General features: G+C 38.7%; 1 pseudogene; it reads right to left on the bottom strand.

Moving 5' to 3' along the window:
- Positions 1–7603: 7603 nt before the first annotated feature.
- Positions 7604–8977, bottom strand: part of LOC119466698 — a 48152-nt pseudogene continuing 46778 nt past the window's right edge.

The raw sequence follows: 8977 nt of genomic DNA, 5'->3' as shown, positions 1-8977 counted from the left end.
ATGACTCTTATTTTTTAGGTTTCTCTTCATTTTCAATGGGTTCTCATTTTCCTCTTCATTTAATCATTTATTCAAGCTCTCATTTTTCTGTTTAATATCACAAAGAACAGAATAGCCAAATTCAATAAGGGCAAAACCTTATCTCTGTGTTTATAAAAATGTCCAGTGGTATGCACAGCAAACAACTTGCCAGATGCATTAAACATTGAAAAGCAAAGGACCCTCAAGAGAAACAAGTATCATAACTGTGTCAGAACTCCAAACCTCTGACAGGAAACTTCTTTTGGTAAAAACACAGGCAAGCATGACGAGTAGCAGCATGTAATTATACCAGCCCATCTTGATGATGCTCTGTCTCCTGACCACTGACTTAGAGAAATCACAGCACACCTGTTTTCATGACCTGGCCTCTTTTTTTTTTTTTTTTTTTTTTTTAGACGGAGTTTCGCTCTTGTTACCCAGGCTGGAGTGCAATGGCGCGATCTCGGCTCACCGCAACCTCCGCCTCCTGGGTTCAGGCAATTCTCCTGCCTCAGCCTCCTGAGTAGCTGGGATTACAGGCACGTGCCACCATGCCCAGCTAATTTTTTGTATTTTAAATAGAGACGGGGTTTCACCATGTTGACCAGGATGGTCTCGATCTCTTGACCTCGTGATCCACCCGCCTCGGCCTCCCAAAGTGCTGGGATTACAGGCTTGAGCCACCGCGCCCAGCCCAACCTGGCCTCTTAAGTGATGAATTAAATAAACCAAACCACTAGAGGGTTGAGAAAAAAATTGTTCAGTAGAATTGTGGTTTGAAGCTAAAATTTATAAGAGAATTTCACTCCGTTTGTGAACATAATTGAGGAGAACGTAATAGTTGCCCTATTTATAAGTGCAAGTTATTTGATTTGTGATTACTTAAGTACATGAGAAGATGTGTTAGGTAATTTACTGGAAAAGTAAATCAAATACAGTGCATTAAATTTTAAAATGCAGTTGAAAATGTCTAGGAAATTTAATAACTAAGCTATTTTAAAATTCCCTTTTCAAAATACTTGTTCAATTTTTATTCCTGTAAACTTGTATTTGGAAGTTTTGTTTTAAACTGTAAACATCTGAAAAGTTTTGCATGTGTCTCCAAGCCACCCTCAAATACACTCCAAACCTCACATTGACACTCTCCTTTGGTTACATGGATCAGCCCAACTGAGCAACGCAAACAAAGAATCCTCCACAAAAGACAAGGATAGAGAAAAGACAGTATATAAAACACTTTCGTTTTTGTCCCTGCCAACTTTCTATCCACGGAAATTGTTGCAATCTTTTCAAAGAGGTTTTTTAAATTTAATTGGGCCACTTAGGGCCCCTGCAACTTCAAAGTCAATGGTCATCCTTGATATTATTTTGTTCTTGCTGCTCCTTGTCCTCGTATGCTCCTCTATGCCACCCTTTGGAGTGATCTTACCTGGCTCAGCCTACATATGTTTGCCAGAATTCTCTTTCGAAAACTTTAGATCTTAGAAATTTATAACAGTCCTGATGGAGAACACATCGACAGATCTGGCTGCTGTCGTAGGAACATGTGCCTATGATCATGCCTCTTGATAAGTGAGGATGGCATATTCACAGCTTTTTTCTTAATGAGTGCCACCAGATGTCACTCTTCTCCATAACTAAGATCAGTGCCTCGGGTATCCTTGCCTTTTCAAATCCTGTGAAGTCTGTGCCATCCATGGGGAACAGTGTAAGCATCAACTGGACCTTTCAGGATCTCATTTAATCTCTAATAATGTACCTCCCAGGTTGATCAACCGGTAATCAAATCTGTGAGGAGCGTGCTCACAACGTTGCGTCTTCCTCTACCATCACTACTGGAGCCCCCATGAGTTCTCATTTATGGTGGCACATGACCTCTAATTGTGGTTCCAAAGTTGTTTAATGGTGTGCCTCACAACAGGCCCTATCTTAGGTGCTAATATAGAACAGGGAGCTGCCCAGAACCTTTCTCCTTATAGGAAAGACTCTAATATATTGGGAAATTGGATATTCATGGAAGTTGTGTTTAAAAAAATAATAATCTGACCTGTAGGGAGAGTTATTTTGTTTCCACATCAATGAACTCACTTAATACGCTAAGTATGGTTCTCCATCCGAAACAACCAGGTCGAAACTGCATTATTTCCTCAATGGGTGTTACTAAGATATCACAGTTTTCTTCACAATATCTCTAACTTTGTTCGAGGCCCGAGGGGGTGGGGGGAGCTGTTTTGAGGAACATAATATGATGGGGATATATTCCTGCTTATTTATGCCATAAGCCAGAGGGTGATGGGCTTAATGAAAGTCACCTCCTTTCTAACTTTATTAAAAAAGAAGAAATTTCATTGTACAACACAAAACCAAATTTCCTCAGTATCTTTTTCTACACCTTTTTTCTCAAAAACACGTTAAGCACAGCACCTATTACTTCCAACACATTTTTAAAATCTTTCAATATTCCAGTTCTCCTAGTTCTCTTCTTCCAACACCTCCTCTCTTATCTCTGAACTCCTCTCTCTTTTACTTAAAATGTTTTTATTTTGCAGCTATTTCAGTGTCCTTTCTCATGGAAATTAATCACCTCATTCTCAGCTTCTAGTTTTCTTCCTATTATTTCAATCATGCCCAGACGCTGAACAGAGCAAAGACTTCTATTTATAAAGAGAAACAGGAGAAAAGGCTGTATATTTATATTTACATATTTTTCTGAGCACAATGTAGCTAAATTAACAAAAATAAGCATAAAAGATAAAATGCAACCATAGTAGGTCATTTGGAAATAAGTATATTGCTCATGGCATTGAAAAACGGTAGTTGTTTAGAAAAATAATTTCACAATATATGAAAAGATCTGTTCAAAATCTTTCTGATTCAGTAATCCCATTTTAGAAATATACCCTTAAGATGAAAATAAATGTCAAAATCTACCAAGAGGTTTGAAACAGTGTACTTTGACATAAGGTAACAGAGGGTATAATAAACATTACATCTGATTTATAGCCAAAATCATGATGGAAGCTGTACACATAGGATGCAGCCACAGGACTTAAAGAAAAGTAAAGTACTGCAAAACTGAGGCAAACCAGATTCAACAAATAACGGAGGGAATGTGCCATGGCCTAGTTCTTCCCAACAGGAGTAACCCATCCAAAAGAATTATTTATAGATTTGTTTTGATAAGTCTTGGTAGCTCCCAATTCCCAACAAGGAGTACAAAGTAATAAGGTGGCAATCGGTGAGCTATCGTCTTGGAAACTATAATATAAAAGGACCGCTGGTGGGAGTGTGAATTAGTTCAACCATTGTGGAAGACAGTGTGGCGATTCCTCAAGGACCTAGAAATAGAAATTCCGTTTGACCCAGCAATCCCATTACTGGGTATATACCCAAAGGATTATAAACCATTCTGTTATAAAGACACATGCACACGTATGTTCATCATGGCACAGTTTACAATAGCAAAGGATTATAAATCATTCTGTTATAAAGATGCATGGACACTTACGTTCATAGCGGCACTGTTTACAACAGCAAAGACCTGGAATCAACCCAAATGCCCATCGATGATAGACTGGACAGGGAAAATGTGGCACATATACACCATGGAATACTATGCAGCCATAAAAATCAATGAGTTCGAGTCCTTGTAGGGACACAGATGAACCTGGAAACCATCACTCTCAGCAAACTGACACAAGAACAGAAAATCAAACACCCCATGTTCTCACTCATAGGTGGGTGTTGAACAATGAGAACACATGGACACAGGGAGGGGAGCATCACACACTGGGGTCTGTTGGGGGGACTAGGGGGCACTGAGGAGGTAGGGAGGTTGGGGAGGGATAACATGGGGAGAAATGCCAGATGTAGGTGATGGGGGATGGAGGCAGCAAGCCACATTGCCATGTGTGTACCTATGCAACAATCCTGCATGATCTGCACATGTACCCCAGAACCTAAAGTACAATTAAAAAAAAAAGAAAAGAAAAGAAAAAAGGAGAACTCTTAAAAGTAAGATTGGCTATTAATGGTTCTCAGCCATTTTTCCTCCTAAAACTTTTTATGGATATCATCTGCTCCAATCAGGCATCACAGCTAACTATAACTAGAGAAGTTTCTCTCAGTTAGTTGGATGTGGTAGGGATGGGCAAAGGTGTATAGCAGGTGGAAGATGAAAATAAGGAGAGCAAATGAGTTTCCCTGAGCTTCCAAGAAGACCAACACATTCCAACACATTTTTAAAAACCTGCTGCCTCCAGATTCTGATGACCAGCATTGATACGCACCCTCAGGTCACTTAACCCCACCCTGCTTCAGCCTTAGAGAATCTGCCTGTACTCCTGCACTAGAACCAACAGTCAAACATGTGTCCATGTGTCTTCAATACAATTCGTGGAGGAGAAACACCCTCTTAGCTGACAAAGGATGAAGTAAAAGAAGTGTGTACTTCCAGTCAGTGCTTCCCAAAGTTTTTCATATCATGATAATAACTGTTGGGCAATCTGGTATAAAGTGGAGGAGATCCGAAGGCCCGGGGGAGGATTCTGCAGTATGAAATTAATGGTCCAAGGATTTCAGCAGTCTCAGGAAACATCTCAATGAACTAAGGGCCCAGGGAATCAATATCTCATGTGGATCAATGTGCCACAGTGTAATGAGAGTTAAGAATGTCTGTTTAGGGGTCAGGGGACAAAAATCTACTGCAGACCCAGTGACTTATTATAAGTCCTTTACTCTGATTCTACATTTGTTAAACATTCTAGTGTTTGAATTAAACACCCCAACACAGGCTGTGGGAGGAGCAGATAGATTCTCTGGTCTTCCTCGTTCTCATGGAGTGCTCTGAGGCATGACTTCATTGCAACCTCTACAGAGAAGCCTTGCCAGGTAAGCGGTACACCTGGTTTTGTGCCCTTGCTGTGTTTCTTCATGGCTTGATATGATCCAGCCCAGCATGACAAGGCACCACATCTTCGCTTGTCTTGTTTCCCCTCTTTTTCGCCTTTGTCGACTTGAGTATTCACATTCCAAATAAAGTGTCAACAATTTGGTTCCTGCCTCAGGCTCTGATTTCTAGAAAACTCAGATCAAAACAGTCAGTACATTCTCTCTCACCTTTTATCTTTTTTTACCCTAAGCTAATTTGAGCTTCTATCACTTGCAACACAGAATTCTAACCACTATAAGTCCAATATAACTGTTTGTCCTATTTTATTTGCTTATATACCTTATAAATTTTCTGAGGCCCTTATCACAATTTTTAACATCTTTCTTCCTGTATTAAATCATAAGCTCCGTGGAAATAAAGATTATATATTTTTGTATGTCACTCAAGAGTCAGCCTCTACAATAGAATTCAGCATAAAGTAGGCAATTGATAAATATTCACATTTTAATGAGTAAATAAATAAACTAATTCTATTTTGCAATTATCTAATTATCTTGGTACCAAGAAAGTGGTATTGTATATAGGTCAACCAAGTGTTCTGAACCTTGAAAGATATATTCAATATATAAAACTTTTACAAATTGATCTTTAGGTTTATAAATGAGTCTTCTGTGACTCTAGATAATGAAAATTAATTCAATAGTGTGAATTCACTCCTGGCACCAATACAATTGAGTTATTAAACTTAAGACAGCACAAATAATCTTCAGAAGTTACTAGCTCTGAGATTTGGAATATGTCGTTGAAATTCTCTGACTTGATGTTTTCATTTACCGGATGATAATAGTAAGAGTGTTTTCTTCTGCCCATCTTATTGGCAGTTTTGCGAATCACCACTTCAAATGGTACGAATGCTCTTCGTACCTGTGAAGTGCTGGGTGGATGCTATGATGTCATGAGAACGATTACAAAAGGTAAACACCATATAAGGAAGTTCAAGCCTGAAAGACACAGCAATAAAAACGTGACTTGTAATATTTTTGAAAATTGTTTTTCCACCTTGTTTATAACTTCTTTTATTTTATTCCTAAGAAGAACTTTAGCCATTCTTCACCTTACCAGCTATTACCTAGATACAGTGGTAGGATGGGGTAGGAAAGGTGATGACTTCTTTAACATAGGATACACCATAGTATTTTTCTCCAATAAAACAACAGTTCTCCTATAATAAATTTTGTTTCTGATACTGGTGTTTAAACAGTAATTTCTTCATAGATATGTAAGAGAATCATGCTGTAATGTTACTGTATAACCTCATTTTGTTTACTTAGCTATTTATCACGATTTCTCTACATCAAAAAATATATATTTACTTCATGTATAACTATATACGACTCCATTCTGTAAACATACAGTAATTGATCTAGCCAACTCCCTAACATTGACAGTGTTAGGTGTATATATATATATATATATATATATATATATATATATATGTGGGGGGGGTGTATATATATATATAAACACACACATACATACATATATATATATATACACACACACATACATATACAGGAAAAAGTAAAGGAACTGTAGGGTGCATATATATATATATATATATACACACACATAAAATATTTTTTTCAATATAATTAATACCCCAACAATGAACATTGTTTCACAACCATCTTTGATGGTAACTTTTGGGCATTTTGATTTGGGGTTGAATATAGGTCACACAGGTAGCTTAGACTTTAAGTTAGGGATTGAGGGAAGGAAGAAGCCACATGCTTCATGGTGTAACATACTCTATGAGTCACCTAAACTCATTTATTGTTTAATCAGTAGTACATGTTGAATTTTTAAAACATCTACCCAGGGTTATTTTTGTTTCCTTTTAACAATGTGGTGGATTACATTAACATCTCCCAATAATAATCCTTTTAACCCTACCTGGTTGTGATATGTATTCATGTCCTGCTGAATTCTCTTTGGTAATGTCTTATGTAAGACTTTTACACAGATATTCGTAATGAGGATTTATCTGTAGCCGTTCATTTTTTCTTTGAAAAGCTTTGATATCAATGCCATATTGGTTTCTTATTATGTTATGAGGTTTCTTTCTGTTTGCTTAAAAACAATTTGAATGCTACTGAATTTTATCCTCTCCCTTGAAGATTTTTTAAAAGTTGGTGTGAGGCCTGTGAGCAGTGGCTCACGCCTGTAATCCCAGCACATCGGGAGGCTGGGTGGGCAGATCACTTGAGGTCAGGCATTTGAGACCAGCCTGGGCAACACGGTGAAAACCTGTCTCCACTAAAAATACAAAATTAGCTGGGTGTGGTGGTGGACGCCTATAATCCCAGCTGCTCGGCAGACTGAGGCAGAAAAATCGCTTGAACCCAGGAGGTGGAGGTTGCAGTGAGCCGAGACCACGCCACTGCACTCCAGCCTGGGTGACAGAGTGAAACTCCCATCTCAAAAAAAAAAAAACAAAAAGTGGGAAACCATCTGCCCTGATATGTTTAGAGGTGTGGGGTTTCAATTTTTTTCACTACTATTGTTACTTTTTTTTAATGAGATACAATTCAGTAAGTATAAAAATATGTTGTTTCAAATTCGGAATAATTTAGTAACTAACAGCGTTTCAATTTTTTTCACTACTATTGTTACTTTTTTTTAATGAGATACAATTCATTAAGTATAAAAATATGTTGTTTCAAATTCGGAATAATTTAGTAACTCTTCATTATTTCATATGTATCTGGAAATGGGACAGATATATGTCCTGATCCTGTCACAAAAGGTAGAATTCCAGCATTTGGTACGACGTTCCAAGACAGGGTCAAAGTGACATTCCTGTTCCCCTTGCAACCATTTCCATCATCAAAGAAAAAATATTTTGTTTTCATACCTTTCAGCAGCAGCTTCGGATTATCACCTCTCAAAACAGTCTTGTCCCAAAGGACAACTTGGTTCAGAGCATTATTTTTTGTTGAATATTCTGCTGATAAAGAAACAACTGCTTAACATTCCAATCAAATATATTCTCTAGACCAGCAGTTACATCAGCTGTGATAAATCCGGGATCACTTCTTTCTCTAGGTCCAGTGAAATCTACATTTTTCAGCACGATCCGGGAGACGTGCAGCCACCCCGGAGGCTCCTGTCTTTGAAGGCGGTGGTGATGAAGCAGCCAAAGGTGAGCGCCGCCGTCATGCCCAGCTAGAAGGCGAACCGCGAGTTCGCCCACCCGCGGCAGGCCCGTGTGCCTCGCGACAGTCTCCCACGAGCCAAGCTCCACCCCCGCTCCACACCCAGGATCCTGTTCCGGCGGCAGACCGGCTCACTACTGTTATTCTTGTTGTTTAATTGGCTTTTTTAAGACGGGGTTTCACCATATTGCTCAGGCTGGTCTTGAACTCCCGACCTCAGGTGATCCGCCCGCCTTGGCCTCCAAAGTGCTTGGATTACAGGCAGGAGCCACTGCGCCCGGCCTAACCATCTCTTCTTACATAAAATTTAGTACTTTATATTTTTTTAGAAAATTATCCACTCAGTGTAGGTGTTCAGAGGAATATATATTAACTGCAGGTTCTTCTTTCTCGGCTTATGGATTTGCTTTTCACGGAAAAGCCGTTTGTGTTTATTCATATTCTCTATTGTGGGCGGGTTTTATTTTATTTTATTTTATTTTACTCATTAATGTCTGCCTTCATCTGAATTGATTTTGTTGATATTTTTGTACCAAGTTCTTAAGATTAATGCTTGGTTCATTTAGTTCCATTTTTTCTTGGTACTCATTCCAACTGTTTCATTAATTTTCCTGAGAACATATTTTAGTCATATCCTTCAGGTTTGAATATGTAGTGCTTTGGTTGTTATTGTTATTATTATTATTATTACTTTAGATGGAGTTTTGCTCTTGTTACCCAGGCTGGATTGCAATGGCGTGATCTCGGCTCACCGCAACCTCCGCCTCCTGGGTTCAGGCAATTCTCCTGCCTCAGCCTCCCGAGTAGCTGGGACTACAGGCACGCACCACCATGCCCAGCTAATTTTTGT

The sequence above is a fragment of the Cebus imitator genome, unplaced genomic scaffold (genome assembly GCF_001604975.1).
Source record: "Cebus imitator isolate Cc_AM_T3 unplaced genomic scaffold, Cebus_imitator-1.0 Scaffold313, whole genome shotgun sequence".
NCBI lineage: Eukaryota > Metazoa > Chordata > Mammalia > Primates > Cebidae > Cebus > Cebus imitator.
This window is presented reverse-complemented; position numbering and strand designations above follow the sequence as displayed.